Raw genomic sequence first — 22,053 nt, 5'->3', positions numbered from 1 at the left:
GTCAACCAAACCATTTCTGAATGGTTGCTGAGAAAAATAAATGTCTTTATTTTTATGTGTTTATTAAATGTTTATGCTATCTCCCCAATAAGGTGACTCTGGGTGGCATAAAATAGACACATTCGTGAGATTTTTCATGATACTTTTCTGGGTGATAGTTTTTCTTTGATTAAATATATGTTCATGTTATATTTTCAATCATAATCTTTCTATTTAATATTTGCTATTTTTAAAAAAACAATTAGTTTAATTAAACAGAAAAAGCCTATACAAAGTTTATAAAAATAAGGTTCAGAATCTCTTAGAATCTGCTTACAGTACTTCAAATGTTACCTTATTTCCAGAACCATAATGATTTGCTATTATCAATCTTTACAATGAGGACAGAGAAACCATTGAAGCTTCAGTAATATAGTCATGGAAGAAGGCAATAATTTATCATCGCTATAGTAGTTCAGTCCCAGATGAACCATTTGCTAATTTATTTCCATGTGTAGCTAGCAGACAGATTAATCAGGCATTCTGCTCTAAAACCTGGATTGCAGTTTACCCTTTTATCAGACAAGAGGAGCATAAGGTTTACAGCAAAACAACAATACCAGTTGAAAGGTATTCTGTCAAGTTTAATGTTTGCGTAAAATAAATGATTTTAGAAAAAAAGTGTGGAGCAAAACCAAACCTCAAAATAAATATTTTAACTAAAATTGCAGAAGATCAAATCATTTTTTTAGAGGATGAGCTACTGTTTCTTCTTCTTCTTCTTCTTGTGCCATATCCGTTATCGGATGTTGGTGATCATGTTGGCGATCCTGTTTTTATCAGCAGCCGCACGAAAAAGTGCTGCTGAGTTTTGTCCAAACCAGTCCCTTAGATTTTGAAACCACGATGTTCTTCTTCTGCCTGGACCTCGTTTGCCTTCAATCTTTCCTGGAGGATTAAATGGGGTATGCTGTATTTTTCTGGGTGTCGCATCACATGTCCAAAATATTCTAATTTTCATTTTTTAATTGTTTTGATGATTTCCCTTGGCTTTCCCAGGCGGCTTATCACCTCCTCATTTCTGATCTTGTCAACCCAGCTTATACGTAACAGCCGCCTGTAAATCCATATTTCAAATGCTTCTAGTCTTTTCAGGTGGCCTTCTATCAGAGACCAACTCTCTACTCCTTAGAGCAGGATAGAAAAAATATAGCATTTGACAAGCCTGATTTTCAGTCTTAGGCTTATGTCGTGACTGCAGAAGACCTTTTTCATTTTGAAGAATGCTGTTCGAGCTTTCTCTATCCTTGTCTTTACTTCAGTGGTCATGTCCCAGCTTTCATGTAAATTAGAATCAAGGTACATGATCTTTCATCTTTTTCTAGTGGTATTCCTTCTGAATTTATTGGTGGTAAATTAACAGGTTATTTGCTGACGACCATGTTTACCTCTTCCTAATTTTAGTGCCCCAGTCAACTTTTTTGTTGTCCAGTATAGCAGCTAGATTAATTACAAAAATGTCATCATTTGATTACTGGCAATATTATTGTGAATATCCCCTTATTGTTTCTGTTAGTGGTTTTTCAAGTTATAGTTGCATGGCCGTTGATTTTAATTCAGAAACAGCGTCACTGATACAGGTAATAGAGTCACTCATAATTAAACATATTTAGACTATGTGAATTATTCAAAATATCATATTTTCCAGTGAAAAAATACCAGGCTGCTATGTGGGAACATCACTGCTTGGAGAAGGAAATATGATTTTAGCATCAATAGTGATGCTAGAATTGGAAGTGATATGGACTGAAAAGAGATCATTTATTGAGGCATTAGAGAGGGCAGACCATGTCCCAGAGATAACTTTTTATTTTTATTTTGTCCTTATTTTATTTGTTTGTATCCCACCTTTATTGTTTTCACAAAAAACTCAAGATGAAGAATGTATATTATTATTTATGGTATATTGTTTTATACTGTACAAAGACTAAGTATGTTTTATGATAAAGCAGACCAGCCTGGTCTATCCAGCCAGAATTGTCTATGTAAGCTGGAAGATATTATTTCCCAGTATCTATGCAAGCTGGAAAATACTTTTTCTCAATATTCATCTGTTCAACTAATGAAACAGGAAAGAGAACTAGGAACATTCTGCACACAACACACGTGCTTATTAAATAAACAGTAATAACAGTGATAACATAATAATGGTGCAAATAAAAATTCAAAAATTAAATTGTTCAACTGGTATTATAAATGGATCTCTAACGTTAATTGATAATCTGGATTATATAGGCTGCAACTCATTGCATCTCTCTGTAGTGAGCAAAAGATTAAAATCAAATGAGGTCGAGCAGCTGAAAAATAATGTATTGATTCAGTTGGAGTAAAAAAAAAGCTGCTCAGCTGAGGTCCAATGGTCTGGGCCTGTTAATATTTTGCATCCATAAATGGCTGCTTGAATGTCCTGTGTATTTGCAAATTTCTTGCTGGCTATAGTATTCCATGCAGTTTTTCCATAGGTGATTCTGTGGATAGATGGTACACAAGAAGTAAACCTCAGATCCTAGGATAATTGGCACGTATTACTCAAATAAGTCATTCTACTTTCATCTCTTTGAAGGGAAAAAGTACTTTTAGACAACTTATATATGATCCTTCAGAATTACACTTCTCAGGAATCTCAGCCAGCATGTTCAGTGTTCTCCTCCCCCCCCCCCTAAAGTATTCTGTTGGTTGATGTAGAGGAATAGTTAATGAGAACATGTAAGCATGGGTCAAAAATACAGACAATAAGAAGGCCTGAATTCAGGAACAACCGAAGAAAAAAGCCTCACTAGTTTCCTGAGAGAACATCCTGATCCTTAATAATTCATGAAAGGCAAAGAGTTGGGCCATCCAGATCTCCAAAGAAATGATGTTTCATAGGAAAGATGCTATAACAGATTCATTGAATAGTCCTCACTGTGCCCTGCAAGTATTCTTCTGCCCCTTCTTATGCAGGATGGCTTGGATTAACTTAAATAGCTCTCCACAGACACAATATGGACAGAAAAATAACTGTATTTTGCCAGTCTTATTGCCACAAGATAACACCTAAGAAAAGTTCTTACATATGCTTGGTCTTCTTGTTCTTTGTTTTCTTTTTGTAGTATGCTAGGTGTAATGTATTGAGGTAAAGTATTTGGAATTGTTGAAAAAACAGTCACAAAACTCTGTCAGTTAAGAGCCAGACTTGCTGTCTACATGCTAATTATCTTGTGTTAAAGCAGGAACTATTATTTGAATCCTATTGGCTGCCACCTAGTTGTTGAGTGTATAAATAGGGGTGGGGATGCAGTTATCCAGGCTTCTGTTTTAAACCTGCAATAAAGAGTTGTTTGTTCACCTACTGCCTCTTCGATGCCTCACCGAACACCAAACATAACAGTGGCGACGAAGGTGGGATGTGCTGCCAAATTTGAAGAGCTGAGTCACTAACGGGGTAAGCCAAGCGATGACGCCTTGGTTGGGACTGCGTTCCCCCCATTCCTGCCAGTATGAAAACACTGGAGGAAGAGTGGTCCCAAGGAACCGTCCCTGGGAGATTAGAAGAAGCCTTGGCAGCACAAGGCATTGCAAGGCCGAAAAAAAACGGAAGCAACTCACCATGGCCAAACTTGGGAAACTCTCAGAATTTGATGTCGCACATCCAGAGAGGTGGAGCTCGTACATCGCGAGAGTCGAGAATTACTTTAGAGTCAACCAAGTTTGTGAGGATGGCTTGAAGACCGCAACACTGCTGTGTGTTTGTGGCCAGGCGATGTTCAAGATCGCCAAAGACTTAATAGCTCCAGCACCGCTTGAATCTGTTACTTATTCCGAACTTAAGAGAATGCTCAAAGAACACTTTGAGCTGAAGCTATCGGTCATTGCTTAGAGGCACACCTTCAAAAGAAGAGACCAACGACCGGGTGAATCGGCTACAGAAATTCATTGCTACCCTTTGTCAAGCAACCTGACTCTGTGAGTTCCAAGATCTTGAAGAGAGGCTGCGAGACCGCTTAATGTGCAGGTTAAGAAGCAGAGATCTTCAACAGAAATTGTTCACCAAAGAGACTATTTCATTTCAAGAGGCCCTAAGAGAAATCACAACTGAAGAAGCCACCGAGGGAGCTGTCAAGGCTTTATGACTCTCCAGGAGCATTCCCTGTGCAGAGGCCGTCCATCAGGAGGGTGCTGAGAGGCTCGAAGACTCCGAATTGGATCAAGAGGTCCAGAAAAACCATGCCCAGTTGACGAGGCAGTTCCCTTCTCTCGATGTGCGGGGTGTGGAGGCTGACACAAGTGCACGGATTGCCAGTTCCTCACTACAACATGCTGGGCATGTGGCAAACAAGGCTACATTGCTGCAGTCTGTCAGGCTCATCGGAAAATGAATCCACCAGAAGAGTTTCCCCAGAAAGGCCCCAGGGCAACACAGGGTGGGCTATTGTGCCACTAGGAGGAGCGTACTTAAAACAGGTGCCCATCGCCCTCCTAAGGAAAAACTGCGGCTTAAAGTTAAGCTGCAGGGAGTTCCATGCAACATGGAACTAGATATGGGATCCGCATTATCCATAATTTCCCAGGGAACCTTCAAACACATTTGTAGTCACTGCGGCAAAAGGGTTAAGCTCAAGCTGTCGAATCTCATCTTAACGGATTTCCAAAATTCCTGAGTAACAGTCAAGGGGGAAGCTTCACTCTGGGTGCAATTCAAGGGATTTGAGGGTCCCCTGGAAGTCATAGTAGTTGAGGGCAACTGCACAAGCCTCATTGGGCTTGATTGGTTTGATGCATTGGGAATCCATGTAACTGGAATAAACAGAACACAAGGAGTGGACTTAGCGGCAGTTTGCCAGGAGTTTGCTGACATTTTTAGCCCTCACTTAGGGAAATATAAAAGTCCTCCCATAGCTCTTCAGCTTGATCCTGCCATAACTCCAGTACAGATCAAGCCGCATAGAGTGCCCTTTGCCCTCAAGCAGAAGATTGATGCAGAGCTGGATAAGCTGGTGCAGCAAGGCATCCTTCAGCCAGTGGATAGCAGTCAATGGGAAACCCCCATACTCACGCCACTTAAGGCCAACGGAGAAGTGTGAATATGAGCAGATTACAATTGCATTATCAATAGAGCACTCCAACAACACGCAAATCCGGTGCCTGTAGTCAGCCATATTTTGGTGTCACTACAGGGAGGTCACATGTTTACCAAGTTAGATTTGGCTCAAGCCTATGAGCAACTGCCAGTGGATGATGCCACGGCGGAAGCTCAAACCATAGTTAGTCAGAGGGGAGCTTTCAAGGTTAAGCACCTACAATTCGGGATCAGTGTTGCCCCAGGCCTCTTCCAGGGAGTGATGGAGCGAATGCTCAAGGGTATTCCAGGCATGTGCCCATATTTCAATGATGTCCTCATAGCTGGGGAATCAGTAAAAAATTGGCAGAACAGCTCAAGGCCATCCTTCAGTGCTTCCGTGAAGCGGGGCTGAAGCTGAAACGAGAGAAATGTAAGATTGGGGTAGCTTCAACTGAGTTCCTCGGTTTCCGTATAGATGCCCAAGGCATTCATCCTGCTGAATCCAACCTCAAAGCAATTCAGCAGGCCCCCAGTCCAAAATCAAAGGGGGAGTTCCAAGCATTCTTAGGACTGCTCAATTTTTATCATGTCTTCCTACCTCACAAGGCCGAGTGGCAGAGCTGTTACACCAGCTCTTGAACAAACATACACAGTGGAAGTGGACTAGCGTCCACAAGATGAGCTTCTCAGCAGTCAAATCACTGCTGTCTTCAATCTCCGTTTTGATGCATTTTAACAAAAGGTTGCCTGTCTGCATCGCTTGTGATGCGTCACCATATGGGGTTGGGGCTGGAGTCATATAATGACTGATGGAAGCCAAGCTCTAATAGCCTATTACTTGAGGACCTTGTCCTCTATAGAGCGTAATTATGCTCAAATAGATAAAGAGGCCATGGCCATAGTGGCAGGGGTCAAGAAGTTTCATGACTACCTGTATGGCAGGCCTTTCACGATCTTCACAGACCACAAAACACTCCTGGGGTTGTTCACAACGAACAAGCAAACACCCCAGATCATATCTCCTAGGATGTTGAGGTGGTCAATATTTCTCTCAGCATACAATTTCAATTTCATTCATAAACCAGGTAGGGAAATGGGCCACGCAGAAGGCCTTAGCAGACTGCCATTGCCACATTTAGAGCCTGACCCCACTCCAGTCACACGCATCTGATTATCCAGGATCTGCCTGAATCTCCCCTTAACGCAGGGGATGTAGCTGCAGAGACAGCATCCAACACGATACTAAGCCGCGTGTTAAACTGGGTGCTCACAGGGTGGCCAGAAACTAGTCCAGGGCCTAACTTCCAGAGTTTTAGTAGGAGGAAGGATTTGTCAGCTCACAGGGGGTGGTCTTGTGTAATCGGGTTGTAGTCCCGAACTCACTGAGGACTAGAGTCCTGGAGTCTCTGCACAAGGCACATCTGGGAATAGTCTGGATGAAGGCACTTGCGCGAAGCTATCTTTGTTGGCCTCGGCTGGACAAAGATATTGAGGCTCAGGTACACAGCTGCCACATTTGCCAGCAGTCTAGGCCAGAGATGCCACATGCCCCAGTCCATAGATGGGAAACCACACATGCCCTCTGGTCCAGGATTCACATCGATTATGCAGGGTCTTTCCAGGGACATCTCTTCCTCATTGTGGTGGACAGTCACTCCAAGTGGTTAGAGGTTGCACCTGTCCCCACTATGATTACTGCCAGAACCATTCAGAAACTGCACAGGATCTTTGCCACACACGGGTTACCTGACATGATTATCTCAGAAAATGGGGCTCAATTTACTGCTTCAGAATTTCAGTCTTTTTTAAGGGCAAATATGATCAGACACGCCACATCAGCCCCTTTCCACCTGGCTTCGAACGGCCAAGCGGAGCACATGGTCCGAAAAACGAAGGAGTCCTTAAAGCGGATAGTCACAGGTAACTGGCAACACAGACTGGCAGATTTCCTACTCTGCCAATGCACAACCCCATGCACTTCCACGCTCAGAAGCCCAACAGAATTAAGATGGGGCCGGCGATCACAAAGCTGGATTGCCTACATCCAGATAGAGTTGCCTCACAAGCAACACAGCCAAAGGCACCATGGCACTTGAAAGTTGACGACCTGGTCTGGGCGAGGAACTATGGGCAAGGGGCATTGTGGGTGGTAGCTGTGGTTTATAAGGTGACTGGACCACTTTTGTACGAAGTGGTCCTGGAAGAAGGTTGCATGCTATGCAGGCACATCGACCAACTGTGGCGGAGGTTGGCAAATCAGCCAGTAACTCATGACTCTAGTGACAGTCAAACTCAGGAGCAGCACAAGTGCAGTAATGCATCAGAGCTCTCAGGCTAAAGGACGAGACTCAAGCATCTGGTGAATCAGTCCCAACCACTGATATCACAACCAATGGACAATGCCCAGGATTGGTGGACTCTGTTTCACCTGTGGACCCTGGCTCGGGCCTACCAGGACAGCCCAGCCACAGAGACTCGAGTCTACCAGTGATGGATGGATCTTCCAAGTCTGGCAGGCAAGCTGACAGACCAGGGGCCTCCAGCAGTTTCAAGGCATTCGGAATGGGCGAAAAGGCCACCAACGTATTTAAGGGACTTTGTTCAACATATGACCTTATGAACTATTTACGGGAAAGGGGTGTAATGTATTGAGGTAAAGTATTTGGAATTGTTGAAAAAACAGTCATAAGACTCTGTCAGTTAAGAGCTAGACTTGCTGTCTACATGCTAATTATCTTGTGTTAAAGCAGAAACTAATATTTGAATCCTATAGGGGTGGAGCTGCAGTTATCCAGGCTTCTGCAATAAAGAGCTGTTTGTTCACCTACTGCCTCGTCGATGCCTCACCGAACACCAAACATAACACTAGGTATCTCTTACATTGTTTTATCACCTAGAATTCATCTGAAAACTGGGGAGCTCTCCCTGATTCACATGCACTCCATAGAAATGCAATCTGATCCAAAACTTCCATTGCTCTTGCTTTCAAAATGGCAACTAAGCCCTTGATCAAACTATATACCAGAGCCTCAAAAAAACAACCTTTCTACCAATAGAGAACAACTAATACAACCCCATCTATTTTCCATCTATTCCAGAAGTAAATTTTATTTACTTGATATTCTTCTATAGATATGATTCTGAAACAGAATAATGCAGCAATGATGTGGCAGATGTTCAATTTTTTTTACAGATCATGTGGATAGTGTTCCTAGAAGGTCAAAAGTTCAAAACTGATTTAGCAGAATTTAAAGGGTGAGTGAGAGAACAATTCAGAAAGTGAAGAAGATAACCTTGGTAAACATAGGCCATATCTATTACCAAAATAACAAGAAGAAAAATATAGTTTAAGTCCAGAAGGCAAAACACATGCAGAAATGGCTTAGGTAGACACCTCCTTAATTCACAGGGTATAAGAAGGGGAAGAGGTTCAACATAATCCAATTTACAAATTTCCATCATTATAGTCTCTCTCTCAATAAAAGTAGTTTTAGCTTTCCTTTGGAAGTGATTCCTGATTTGTAGCTGGTGGGGCTGAAATCAATTAACTATTAAGCCAGGATAGTGAATTTGTTACTGTTCATTTACTGGTAAAATTTGCTAAGACTACTAGAAGTTGTTTCCCATTTCTGCAGTGTAACACCTCTACATGAGAAAATATATTTTAAGCTTTCCATCTGCAATGGTTAGGCAGTAACTCAGTCTTTTAAAAGAGGAGTGCTTCTTTTTTAATAAAAAGCTTTTAAAGGATCTTTCAAATGCAGTCCAAAATCAGATGTGGGATATATTGACAATCTTAGAACCCCCAAATTGATGCATCATCACTGGAGAACTAGATAAGAACGTCACATTTCTCACAGGGAATGTTTCATATAAAGAAGAGAAAGTTATAAGCAGTGCTTATAATAAGCAATGAGTATGAAAGTAAGTAAATAAGACAATTAGCAATAGCTGATTCAATGAAGTAGTTGGAATACTGCATACTGGATTACTAGAATACATTTGGAATACTGCACCCAGTATTGGCATGTTGAGACTCTAGAAAAAGTTGCAGAGAAGAGCAACAAAGATGATTAGGGGACTGGAGGCTAAAACATACAAGTTGCTAGAATTGGGTTTGTCTAGTCTAATGAAGAGAAGGACGAGGGGTGACATGATAGCAGTGTTCCAATATCTCAAGGGTTGCCACAAAGAAGAGGAAGTCAAGCTATTCTCCAAAGCACCTGAAGGCAGGACAAGAAGCAATGGGTGGAAACTAATCAAGGAGAGAAGCAATCTAGAACTAAGGAGAAAATTTCTGTCAGTTAGAACAATTAATCAGTGGAACAACTTGCTTCCAGAAGTTGTGAATGCTCTAACGCTGGAAGTTTTAAAGAAGAGATTGGACAACCATTTGTCTGAAACAGTATAGTTTTCCTACTTGAGACTAGAAATCCCCAAGGTCCCTTCCAATTCAGTTATTCTGTTATTCAGTTGAACACATCCTCCACTATGTCTTAAGAGAGAAAAGGTGCTTGAACGTAAAAAATATTTTATTTATTGGAAACTTTTCTTAACAATGCTGAGTGTAGCATTCATCTTGCACTCCAAAGCACAGAAACAGAATATGTTAAAAGTTAGTTCTAAGTTGCACTGTATATAAATAAGGTACATGCATGCACAGAAATTACCGTATATTCCGGCATATAAGGCGACCCAGCGTGTAAGACGACCCCCGACTTCGGCGCCAAGTTGCATGCCTAGAAAGTCATCTTATATGCCGGAAACTACCGTTATTTCTGGCGTATAAGATGACTCAGTGTATAAGACGACCCCCGACTTTGGCGCCGATTTCAATGCTTTCAAAAGTCGTCTTATACGCTGGAAAGTACGATAATGAACTGGAGCATAAAAATTCTATTGAAAGTATTTTGTTTAAAAACAAAAATGATATTGTTGTGGGAATATAATATAGATCACTTAGACAGGCAATAAATATTCTGCCCTTCTGAGTCAAATGATCAAACTTTCAGTATTGGAATAACAATCTTTGCAAAAGTCAAAGATCTTACAACTCACTATCTTTTCTTGATAACATGTTGAAAAAGTAATAAAAGGGCCTACTTTTACAAAAAGGAAGAAATTGGTTGTAACAGTGAAGGTGATTAGAAACATGGGAGAAAATGAACATGTTATCCTTGAGTTCAAGGGGAGGAAAAATACAGAAGAGTCAGGCTATCTATGGGATTTCAGGAAAGTAGTTCTTGATAAACTCAGTACAAGGAGAAAAGTACCCACAAAAATTAAGAAATTCTGCAAAATGAGCTATCAAATGTGTAATTGCAAATAATATTTTCTAGAAGGAAAAAAATGGGAGACTTGTTTAAATATTTGATTATTTGATTGATTGATTGATTGCATGCCATCAATTCACTGTCAATTCCTAGCAACCACAGAGATTTTTTTCCCTATGGCAATCTATCCCTAATCTGTTTTTTCAGGTTTTCCAATGGTGCACTCATTGTCACTGTGAGTCTACCCACCTTGCTACCTTTTCTCTTTCATTCCATTTTTCCCAGCATTAGAGCCTTTTCCAGAGAGTTAGATCTTTGGAGCCTTGTCGTTTGTGCCTTGAGTGAAAACTTTGGGTTGATTTCTTCAATGATCCATTTGTTTGTTTGTTTTGTTGGTCCACAGTACTCTCAGGAGTCTTCTCCAACACTAACATTCAAAAGCTTCAATACTCTTATCCAGTCTTTTTTTTGTAAAAAAAAAAAAAAAAAGGGTGGCGGAACTCACACATGTCATACAACCCGCCTTGCCTACCCTACAAGGTTCCATCCAAAACAGGTGCTGGAACTCCGTTCTGGGTATTCTATGACAAAAAAAGCCCTGCTCTTATCTATCTGCTTCTTCAGGATCCAACTTTCACTTGCATATACTGTCACAGGGAATGCCATGGCTTGCATGATTCTAATCTTTGCAAGTATAGACACAACACAGCAGTTAAATATTTTTTTCCAAGGCCTTAGTGTCTGCAGCATATTTTTTGAATGTTCTCTGCCATCTCAGAGAACAGGACCAGAACTAATGGGCTGAAATTACAGCGAAGTAAGTCTCTCCTTACTGAGATGTTCAATAGTTTTTACCTTGCTACATGTATGAAATGTTAAAGCAAATCTTACACTGAGTGGAGAGTTGGACTAGATAATTTCTGATATTGCTTCTAAATCCATTATTCTACATCAAACATTATTCAATTTATTATGATTCAGGTTTTTACAGCTCTTCATGATGATCTTCCAGACTTTGTTCTTATTATCCTCTTAAATCTATCATGCTTTCTGGGAATTATAAATGTTAGTTCTACTAGTACAGGTGTCTGCAACCTTGACAACTTTAAGACTTGTGGACTTCAGCTCCCAGAATTCCTCACCAGCTATGTCAAGGTTGCAGACCCCTGTACTAGTATATTTGTTCTTCTTGTTAGCAGAAATATTGCACTATGTTAGTCCTCATAGATAGGTCAGCTTAGGAACAAAGAGCATTACAGAATTTTTGACTAATGCAGCAAATCCTTAATATATCAACACAGTTCTCACTGTACTGTTACAGAATCCTCCAGCATGTAAAATTCACCAAAATAAGATATGCTATTAATTAGGTAGAGTTAAGAAAGTGACTACAATGTTGATCTCAATAAGGGTGCTATCTAATTATGAGTAGTTTTGAATTTAATTCTGGCAGAGAGAGAAATATTCAGGGTATTATAAATCTGGACAGTTTTCTCTCAGTTCTTAGAAAAATGAACAGAAATATTATCTTTCATCATTCCAGTAAAAACACAAAATCTACACATATAAATTAATTCTGCAATCTTCATCCATCATGTGTGTGCATGTTCTTCTCTATTCAAATTAAAAAATTACCTTCTCACATTTTTTCTTACATACAAATGTTCAGTGTTGATGGCAATGTTGTATTCTCATCCTCATCTTCAGTGTAAGACTATTTTTAAAGGTAGTTTTCTTTTTTAGTCTAATATTTCCCAGTTTAGTGGAAATAAATGCTCTGAGAAATCAACACTCCCCAAATTCCCAGCCAGCATGAAAGGAAGGCTATTTTAGTCCCTCCTCAGCCAATGATGATGAGCTAATGTATAACTCCATGAATATAGGAAGTGATCATTGAGTTTATTACCCAAATGCCAGTGAAAAAGCATGGAGGGAGAATTAGGATCATGCCAGCTTGAAGACTAGATAGTGGGGCTCTTCAAACATCTATGCAACTTGACAGGTTCTAACTTTTCCAGGTTCTGGTACTAACCACAAATGTGGACGATTCACAGATTCACTTTGGTAAATTAATGCAATTGTATTATTACCTAGAGTTGATGCTGATAGTAAATTATGTAGCTTGTTAGATGCAGATTAGAATTTTAGGGAGGAAAAGTTACAGCATTTTTTAAAGTCTTAGAAAGTCAAGCGCATCACTTTTTCATGCAACAGGCAAATCAAAGAGAGATTATCCAAATTATTTTTTAACACTGATTATTATTGTTAACAGGGATAAGAAATCATAATGAATATCCATAAGTTGGTGAGTGTTGGCATCCATATTTGATTGCTTGCAATTACATATTATTTTGGAAATAGACCTTTCTAATTTTTCCAATGTAAGCATGTATTCTGACAATTAAGTGATTGACACCATCAGTGTACGTCCATGTTGCTGAAGATTCACAACATTGGGATATGTGTGTAAGCAACATTCACATGCTAAGTCAAAGCACAATCTAGTTTCTGCTCTGAGTAAACCAATACAAGGAATTCCCCTTTGTGGAGAAGCATGTACACGGAATAGGTAAAGAGGGAAGCAAAGGCAGATATCAGATTGTACTTTCTGGAATAATATCTTCTTAATTAGCAAAATTAAAAGCAAAAGTAAAATCACAAAACAATGAAACCAGGCTGAAAGAAATCAGGGCAAATGATACACCAAAAATCTATGGAGCTAAAACTTACTCTAACGTTCATTTAGCTCTATGCATTCCCCCATGATCCAGAAACAATTGGAAGATAAGTACAATACCTACTTGGAGCATGTATATGTAAATATAATTGTCAGAATATCAGGATATTCTTATTTTTGTCATAATAACAGTGTGGATAAAAAGAAGGGAAGGAGAAGGGGAAAAAAAGCAAAGAAATAGTTTTTTTAAAAAAATATATTAAAAAGTAGCAATACCATGTCAAAGACAAATCAGGGTCACTAAATGTTATGTTTTGACATAGCCCTGCTATTTACAACAACCCTAAAGAGGGCCATAAGAGACTAAAATCTTCCCATATTAAGCAGCTGGTCAACAGACAGCTCAATCATTTTCATTTGGAATCAGTTTTACAATTCAAGAAATCCCAACATAGCAACTGTGAAGTCTAAAATCTTCTCATTCACATTCAATACTATTGTACTAAGATAAATCTGCAAGATTTGTCTGCATGTGAATTAAGGAGAGAAAAAAAGAAAAAAGAAAAGAAAAGAAAAAGAAAAGAAGGAACATAGTTCATCTTGCCACAATGATTTACTCCTCAAAATTTCATTCAAAATTTACTGCCCACATTTTAAACCAGCTGCATTCACTCACATTTGATTGTTTTGCCCAAATCAACGCAGATTGCTTGAAAAGCTTCTTGCAACTTTCAATTTTGACCATGGCATCCTGGGCAGAGTGGCATGTAAGGTCCAGCCCTCTTCCTTTAAGTTAACTCATGTCAGAAGCATCTTAAATTACCTGAATCCAGAGGCTTAGGCTGGTAAAATTCTTCTACACTTACTTAAGACAGTGTATGTGCTGCTAGCCCACTGATGCGGTATCAGAAACCTGCAAGCTACTATTTCTGCAACTGTGTCACTGTAGATACTATGAAACATGTACGTAGCTGTTGCCATGGAAACAAACACAGCTAGGTTAGAGTGCCAAGCTGTGTTAATTCCTTCAACCATGAACCCCAGGGGAAAACTAGCATTCATCTTCTGTCTCCTTTTGTCTCTGACTGCTTTCATTTTCTTCCCTGTGTTATCAAATGTACTCCACAGATGGAGATGGACGTGTTCTTAGCAATACCTGAAAATATACCCACTGATTGAAAAACGTAAACCCCATGTGTTAAACCAACAGCAGAAGTCCTATTTTCCTATACCTCGTCAACATTTAACTTGGGAGAGCATGAAGAAAAAACTTCACCTTCAAGGGTAAAGAAGGCATCATTTAAAAAAAAATTACACAAGAGCCATTTCCTGCAAAACAGAAAACATGTATGGAAGAACGGAAAGAGACCAACAGCAAGGGTGAACTATATTTTTCACATCCTGAATATCTCAGGTTTGGTTCCTGGTATTCCTGCCTAAATCTCCTTATAACATACATGTATACCTATATGTCTATACATGCATAATCTTGGCAAGATTGCAGATTGCCCTTGCTTCTTCCTAAGTCTGAGAGAGGGTAACTGGTCTAACAATACCCTGTTGGCTTTGTGCCTAAGGTTGGAGTAGGAGTCATGGTCTCCAGGTTTCTAGCCTGGTACCTCACTCTAAGCACTACATCAAACTGGCTCTTTGATTGATATTTATAACAATATAGTGAGGGAATTTAATGGGAAGATAGTGACTGCTCCATTAAGGGCATTCAGGGCTAAAAACGGTTTTGAACCTGGACTTCCCAATCCCATTGCAACATTCTATCTCTTAACCCATACTGGATCTCTTTGAAAAAAATCTGACTAGAGAGAGACCTTTATCGGGGACTCTGGAGAACTACTGTCCATTAAAATACTGTGTTCAGTGATTTAGTGCCAGCAAATTTATATGTTTATTGTAGCATATTTCTGGAGGTGGAAGGTTTCTAAATTATTTCAAGGGAATTTACTCTTTCATTTCCTGTATTTTCCTCATGACTGAAAAATAAAATGAAAACAAAAGTAAAATGGGGCAATTTCGGGGAAACCTCACTGAATGACAGTTCTATATACTACTAAAACCTTTGTGTCTGTTTGCAACTTTCAGTTGGACAAAATGATGCATTGTAGGCCAACAATTTTTGAATCAATGTACCTCAAATTGAGTAGCTTACAGAATGAGTTCTAAATCCAGAACCAGTGATCCTGTGGGACTGAAATTTGGTAAAGTTGTGACGGCTTCAGCACAACTGCAGTTTCCATCTAGACCTCCCAGAAACATGTAGGTTGCATGGCACAAAGGAATATAGGAAGGTTATATTTCCATCCTGTTTCTTGCTTCCCTTTAGCACTTTCCCCCAACCTGCTGGCGGCAAAGCTGAATGGACGAGAGGCAATTGGCTGCTTTGGAATGAAGGCTGAAATCTGAAATCTCTTAAAGGCAGTGGCAGGTAACGGAAGGATGAGGAAGCGATCTGGATGCCTACTGGTGGTTTAGAACTGCCTGGAGGGTTCCTGTATTCAGCAGGTAAGCCCTCTTCCTCCCTCAAGGGACGGGACCTTTGGAGACACTCTGAGAAAAGGGGGTGCTGTTTTCTTCACAATCTATGGCTTTCTTTGTTTGCTTCCTTCCAGTAAAATGGAAGGCAGTGCTGCAAGTTAGCCAAGGAGAAGGAGTGATTTCTAATGCTTCCTGCCAACTTTCTACAAGCAATGTCAGTGGGGAAGATGGCAGGAAGCCAGAAGTCATTCCCACTCCTAATGCTTTTTTGCCAGCACATGGTCTCTGTTTCTCTGCTTAGGAAATATTTGTTAGCTCTTCTAGGTAAAAGAGACAGGAAACACAACTAGATGAACTAACTCTATTTTATTGTAAGGCTACATTAACAGAATCTTGCAAGTGTGAACGTACAAACTTCCTGCCACCACCTTTAACTGCTTAATCCATTAGTTTGGGCCCTTCCTAAGTTTCTTTCCTTCTCTGACCCTTAAACTTCTCCTGCCTCTCTTGTCAGATTGTTTCCTATGCCGCATCTCTTCCCTTTGTTCCCCAAGACCATCCACACATTCTATTACAGTATCTCTTAAACAATTACCCAAGGGGATCACAGGTTGTCCAATAATATATGTTACTATTGAATTAACAAGAATTTTTACTATTTTATTTTAGTCCTAGTGACAGATCAGTTTAAAATTAATAAGTAGGTGAAAGCACAGAGGTTCCTCAAACTTTCCACCTGTTGCATGAATGCAATAGAATTGCATTTAAAGCTTGTACTGTACATGAAGATTGGGATAAAGGAGTGATAATACCACTATAAAAATCCTACCCTTGCATACAGATGGAGGAAGTTGTGAAAGTTGTAAAAGTTGTGATCCATGATACAATTAGAAAAACAAAACAATGAGTGAGTGATTGGCTATGTTCTGCGAATGTGATGTTATTAAAAAACAAAACATAGTAGTTATTTGCAGTAGTGGCGAATGTCTGTAGCTCAGGTGTAGGAAAGTGAAGCTTGTAGGCTGGTTTCCGAATGTTTCATTGCCAGGCTAGGTAACATCTTCAGCAAAGTTTAGGGGATGTCAGTGTCCATGTTCTTCTGTGGAAGCCCGTATAAATAGAAGAACACAGTGACACTGACATCTCCTAAACTCCGCTGAACATGTTACCTAGCCTGGTAATGAAATGTTCGGAAACTAGTCCACAAGCTTGGAGAATGAACCTTTCACCCTCACAGTAGTTATTGTTTATATTTGCAAATTATGTTCCACCATTATCAGGACAGGAAGAGGGTGCAAGCAGGATACACAAACATAAGATAGAAGTTATACTGAAAATGAATGTAATTGTCTTAGGCCTCACACATGAAGTAGCCATATCAACATTGACAAAGAATATTATTTTTTATGTTTGAAATAGTCAGATCCTGAGTTAGCAAACCATACTAAACACATACCAGAAATACTCATTCAGAAATACTGTTACCTGCCCTCTAGTTCAGATGGGCCACCAAACTAGTATGAAGAAGAAGAAGAGGAAGGAGGAGGAGGAGGAGGAGGAGGAGGAGGAGGAGGAGGAGGAGGAGGAGGAGGAGGAGGAGAAGAAGGAGGAGAAGAAGAAGAAGAAGAAGAAGAGGAAGAAGAAGAAGAAGAAGAAGAAGAAGAAGAAGAAGAAGAAGAAGAAGAAGAAGAAGAAGAAGAAGAAGAAGAAACAAAAAAAAAAACCCTGAAAGCCAGTGGGGCTGGTTAGAGCCTTGAAGCCCCCCCTTTTAATTTTGAATTTTAACTACTAATATAATATTTATATATAATTTTTATGTTTTATATTTTCTTTGTACACTGTGGAGAATTGTTTTGTGAGAGAGATTGGCAGTTTCTAAATTTAACATATATATGAGATTAAAGATTAGGGCAGAAGGAGGAATTTCAAGAAAACAATAAATTCTATTTCCAGAATGATTTCCAGTCCCTCTGTAGCAAAATTCTACAGAGTTAGTAGACATCTGTTTGCTTAATACCATAGTGTATTTTATTCTAAATGATCTAAATTGCAATTATTTATTTCTCAAAATTGGAAATCACTCTTCCTGTCTTAGATTACTAAATTGACATAATGAACATATTTCATCTCAATGTCTGTTACGTTTTGTCATAAGAAACAGCTCATAAACTTCTAAATCTGGTCATAGAACTGAGTGTTTTTGTAGGAATAAAGTTTCATTAGAAGCATGAAAGATTTGAAATTTGCATAAAATAGAAAAAAAACAACTATAGATGTACTCACCATAGTTTGGTGTGCTCTTGAATTTTCCCTTATTCACATTAGTTTGTGTAAGTTCTCATCATGAGTCTAAAACTCTTCCATCCTTAAGACCTAGACTGAAAAAAGACACATTGGGCAAATTTCAAGATACAGCTATAGAAATCAAGAATCAAAGCTGTATTCATGAGACAACTGAGAGGTCGTGGTCAGAAAAATAGGATCATAGCATCAAAAAAATTGCATAGCAGTTGAAAATGGGCACCATTGTTATAGATAATAATTATTTTAATTATTACACATTAAGATATTTTGGAGAGTAGGGTAGTGGTTAAACCAGGAGTCAGTGAATTCTAGTCCCACCTTAGGCACAAAGTCAGGTACTTGATCAGAGGCCAACTGCTTTCTCTCAGCCCGAGGAAGAAGGAGAAAATGGCAAGCCATTTCCCAAAATCTTGCAGGGAGAAATTCAGGCACTCACCAGGCATCAGTACTGATTCACAGGCACAAAAGAGAGGGAGAAAGAGGGACAGAGAGAGATTTGTGCCCAATATCTTATTTTTTTATGCAGCCTAAACATATATAATGGTAGGAAACAGATCAATATTTTGTGACAGAGTATATGATTTCCACACACAAAAATCTAAGGTTCAATACAGTGTCTCCAGGTGGGGCTGGCAAAAACTTACCACACATCAAAATACAGATATTGGGTAACCTAAGAAATTGAAACAAAGATCTAATTAAATATAAGCCAGAAATTTATGTTTCTATTACATCTTTTGGAACATCTTTTTGAGAAAACATTGGGCTTGAATCCTGATTTCTTTTCTGAAGAATGAAGTATCTGTTTGAATCAATAAATGGGGGGGGGGGAGGCATGACCTACAGCATTCTGAACCAGTACAATTTGGGATGGCACAGCTATTTATTTCTTGCATGTATGTTATCCATAAAAATCGTATTATGCTTTCTTGCCGGCATGCCTGTTTTAAATATATGCATAAAATGCTCATTAAAATACTTTTTTTCACATATGTTCTTCCCAAATATGAATTTCTAAATATATTTTATCCACAAATTATATCTAAATTTGTCCTGGCACATTTCTCTTTGCTAAGAACATTTGGGAAGTGCGAAAGAATCGATACCTGAACTCCAACCTGTCCACTTGTTTAGAAAGCACAAATCATACCAGAATTCACAAGGTTTGTCATTTTGCTAGCATCCCTAACCCTCAACAAGTTTTTCCAAAAGTAGCATTTAACCCTATCAGTACATTTATCCTGGAAGCCTCCTCCAGTCAATCAGATAATGTGGGCTGCAACAACTACATATTTCCCATTTCCCAGCATTTCCAGTTTTATTGCAATAATAATGGTACTTCATTTGATTCTAATTAACTTCCTAGGATGATTACTTTTAAACTCTTGTTGATTATCATCACACATTCAGCACAAGCTATCAAGGGACTTATATTGTTGGAAGTTCCATCTAGAGACTTCGCAATATTCTTTCTACATTCCTACGCAGTAAGCAACACAGAGAGAAAACTCTCCCAGGAATTTTTTTTTTTTACTGCATCAGACAATAAGTCAAAATCTTTCAAAATATTTAGTTACAAGTAGGAAGAAGAAAATCTGCTCTTAATAGTCAACTGGCAGATGAAAATTTGCTACCAACAAAGGAAAGTATCTAATATTAGATAGGGTTTTTGTTCAGCTAAATACAAACCACTCCCCACTACTTTCTACCTTGCTATTTATAGGGCTTAAAAATTTTACGCCCTCTGAGATTTTGTAGATTAAAATAAATAGGAAATAAATAAATAAATATTTAAAATAAATACCCTTCAGTATCATCATAGCAGTGATGAAAATAAAATAAACCCTCCTTGAGGGCCCCCATCATTTCCTTCTGCAATTCCTCAGCAACAGCATTCAGAGTCCTGCTGCCTTTAAATTTGGAGGTAGATGCTCATTGTTCATGGAAGTTTCTAATTCCTTCATTACAGCCTTTTAATACAATAAGTTGAAATTCAATCCGGTGAAATCAAAGTTACTGGTTAAAAGTCATTCAAATTAATGTAGGGTTGGTGTTACATCCAGCAGTATATTTAGAATGACATCTCACTATCTTATGTTCCAGCAGGAAATGAGTCTGGTCACAGTGATCCAGACCTTAACCTCTTTATTTGGATTTCTGCAATGTATTCCATGTGGAGGAAAATAGGATATTGCAGGTGGTACAAAAGGATTCAGCCCAGATTGCTTTCTGGCTGTATGTTTTATACTTATAAACTATTATTGACATCAGTTGCATAAGCATATCATTGGTTTTTAAGACCAGCTCAAAATTTTGATTGATTCAGCAAGCTAATTTTTATCTATGAAGCTGGGCATGTTTGTAATTAAGGTATCTGACAGAGTCTCTTCACTTATGAATCTCTTTATAGAGTTTACAATTTCTTTGGCAATCCTAGTATACTGTATCTTTCACAACCAAGAAACTTAGGATAGTAAGAACAAGAGATACAGTTTGCCCCACAAAAGTATTCCCTCCCCATGTAAGAAAATTTAGTTCTGTTTTTGCTCAGCTTTATGTACTAGTGAAGAATGAAGATGTTTTTGTTCCATGGAACTTTAATGGCAATTTAATATAGGGTTCACCTGCTTTTTTAGGGTTTAATTATAGTATTGTTGTTTTTCTAGTCTTTTCTTTGGCATCTGTTTCCAATTTAATATACTGTCTTAGAATAGTGAAGTAAAGCAGGTGCAGGGGAAGGAAGGAAGGAAGGAAGGAAGGAAGGAAGGAAGGAAGGAAGGAAGGAAGGAAGGAAGGAAGGAAGGAAGGAAGGAAGGAAGGAAGGAAGGAAAGAAGTTGTCCTTTGACTATTTACCCAAAACTCTAATGGATAAATAAACCGAAATAAGAGTTATGGCAACTTGTCAGGAACTGTGGCAGCTAAAATGAAAAGAAAATTCAGATTTACAATAGTCGCAGGAGAAGAAATACCAGTATAATAGGCTATAGGAATCCCTTTAGCAATATGAATGAGAATAAACTTTAGAAGGAATGAATGTATTAAAAATATATCAATGTATCTTTATAGAATAACTTCTAACACACCAACCCTCTTGTTTAGATTATATTCTCAAATATACTGGGATTTCAATGTTCTATCACTAATCTTTAATATTGTGGGAATTATGCTTTTTAGATAAAAAATATTTTGGTCCTACTATTTTGATCTTTTATGTCCTAAGTAAAATAGACACTTAAGAAAAATATGTATTTTATTATGCAAATAAATTAGTATGTTAAACAGTAAATAACTTATAAATTAATTAATTAACCAAGTAGTTAAATTAATCAAGTAGATAAGTAGGTTAAATTGTACTGGATGACACATGCACAGACTGCAAGCAAATTAAAAAGAACAATTGTTCCAGGTAATTCATTCTAGTTTCCTATCTTTTAGAGACATTTCCTACCAAGCTTTCACCTCCCACTCCTATATGCATAAATATCTTGGGTATATTTTAAAAAATGAGCACAGCTTGCAGAGTGAGGCCCTTGAAATTAGTATGTATGGTCTGTCATTGCATTAAATCAAAATCTGAATTCGTTTCTGACAAGCTCAAAGGCTCAAAATGTTAATGAATGGGAAAATGATATAATTAAACCTGAGATTTCTGGCTCTGAGACAACACACAATTATTACAGAAAAGCCAGATTGTATGGTAATGGATTCCTAGAGCTCTTGGTGTCTTAAATGCATTTAAAGGATTGCAACTGTTAAAGTCCAATTGCCACTGGGACACAGAGGCAGGTGCAGTCATCCACTAAACAGAAGCTTCAGAGCTGGAAAATAGCAGAGATTCATGCACAAGGACCTCTAAATCCCAGGAATATAAAAAAGCAAGCTTTTTCTTGTAATTCTTTTTAAAGATAAGACATGGGTGGAATTTGACAGAGTAGACCAGTGATGGCGAACCTTTTAGAGACTAGGTGCTCAAACTGCAACCCAAAACCCACTTATGTATCGTTGGGTGCTGGGTGGGTGTGGCCCATTGGGTGGGCATGGCTGCAGTGGTCACGGCAGACTGGGTGGACGTGGTCGAGATGGGCGTGGCCACCTTGATGTTGCTCATGGGGAGGAATGCTTGTGGGGTCTGGGGAGGGTTGGGAGAGATCCAGGGGGTTTCAGGCGGGCGGGGCGGTGGGCTGGAAGTTTGTCCTGTGGGGTGAGGGGCAAGGCAAGTTGAGGCAGG

At 38.9% G+C, this 22,053-nt stretch overlaps 1 long non-coding RNA gene across 1 annotated transcript in view; it reads right to left on the bottom strand.

The window, feature by feature from the left end:
* LOC120303744 overlaps positions 1-22,053 on the bottom strand; it is a 128,391-nt gene that overhangs the window by 33,287 nt on the left and 73,051 nt on the right. The window contains exon 2 of the long non-coding RNA XR_005555525.1: positions 17,804-17,898. This is a non-coding gene — a long non-coding RNA (uncharacterized LOC120303744). The remainder of the gene's footprint in view (positions 1-17,803; positions 17,899-22,053) is intronic.

Source organism: Crotalus tigris, unplaced genomic scaffold, assembly GCF_016545835.1.
Source record: "Crotalus tigris isolate CLP2741 ecotype Arizona unplaced genomic scaffold, ASM1654583v1 scf7180000024506.1728113, whole genome shotgun sequence".
NCBI classification, from domain to species: Eukaryota; Metazoa; Chordata; class Lepidosauria; order Squamata; family Viperidae; genus Crotalus; species Crotalus tigris.
The sequence above is the reverse complement of the archived record's forward strand: the minus strand, read 5'-3'. Positions and strand labels throughout refer to the sequence as shown.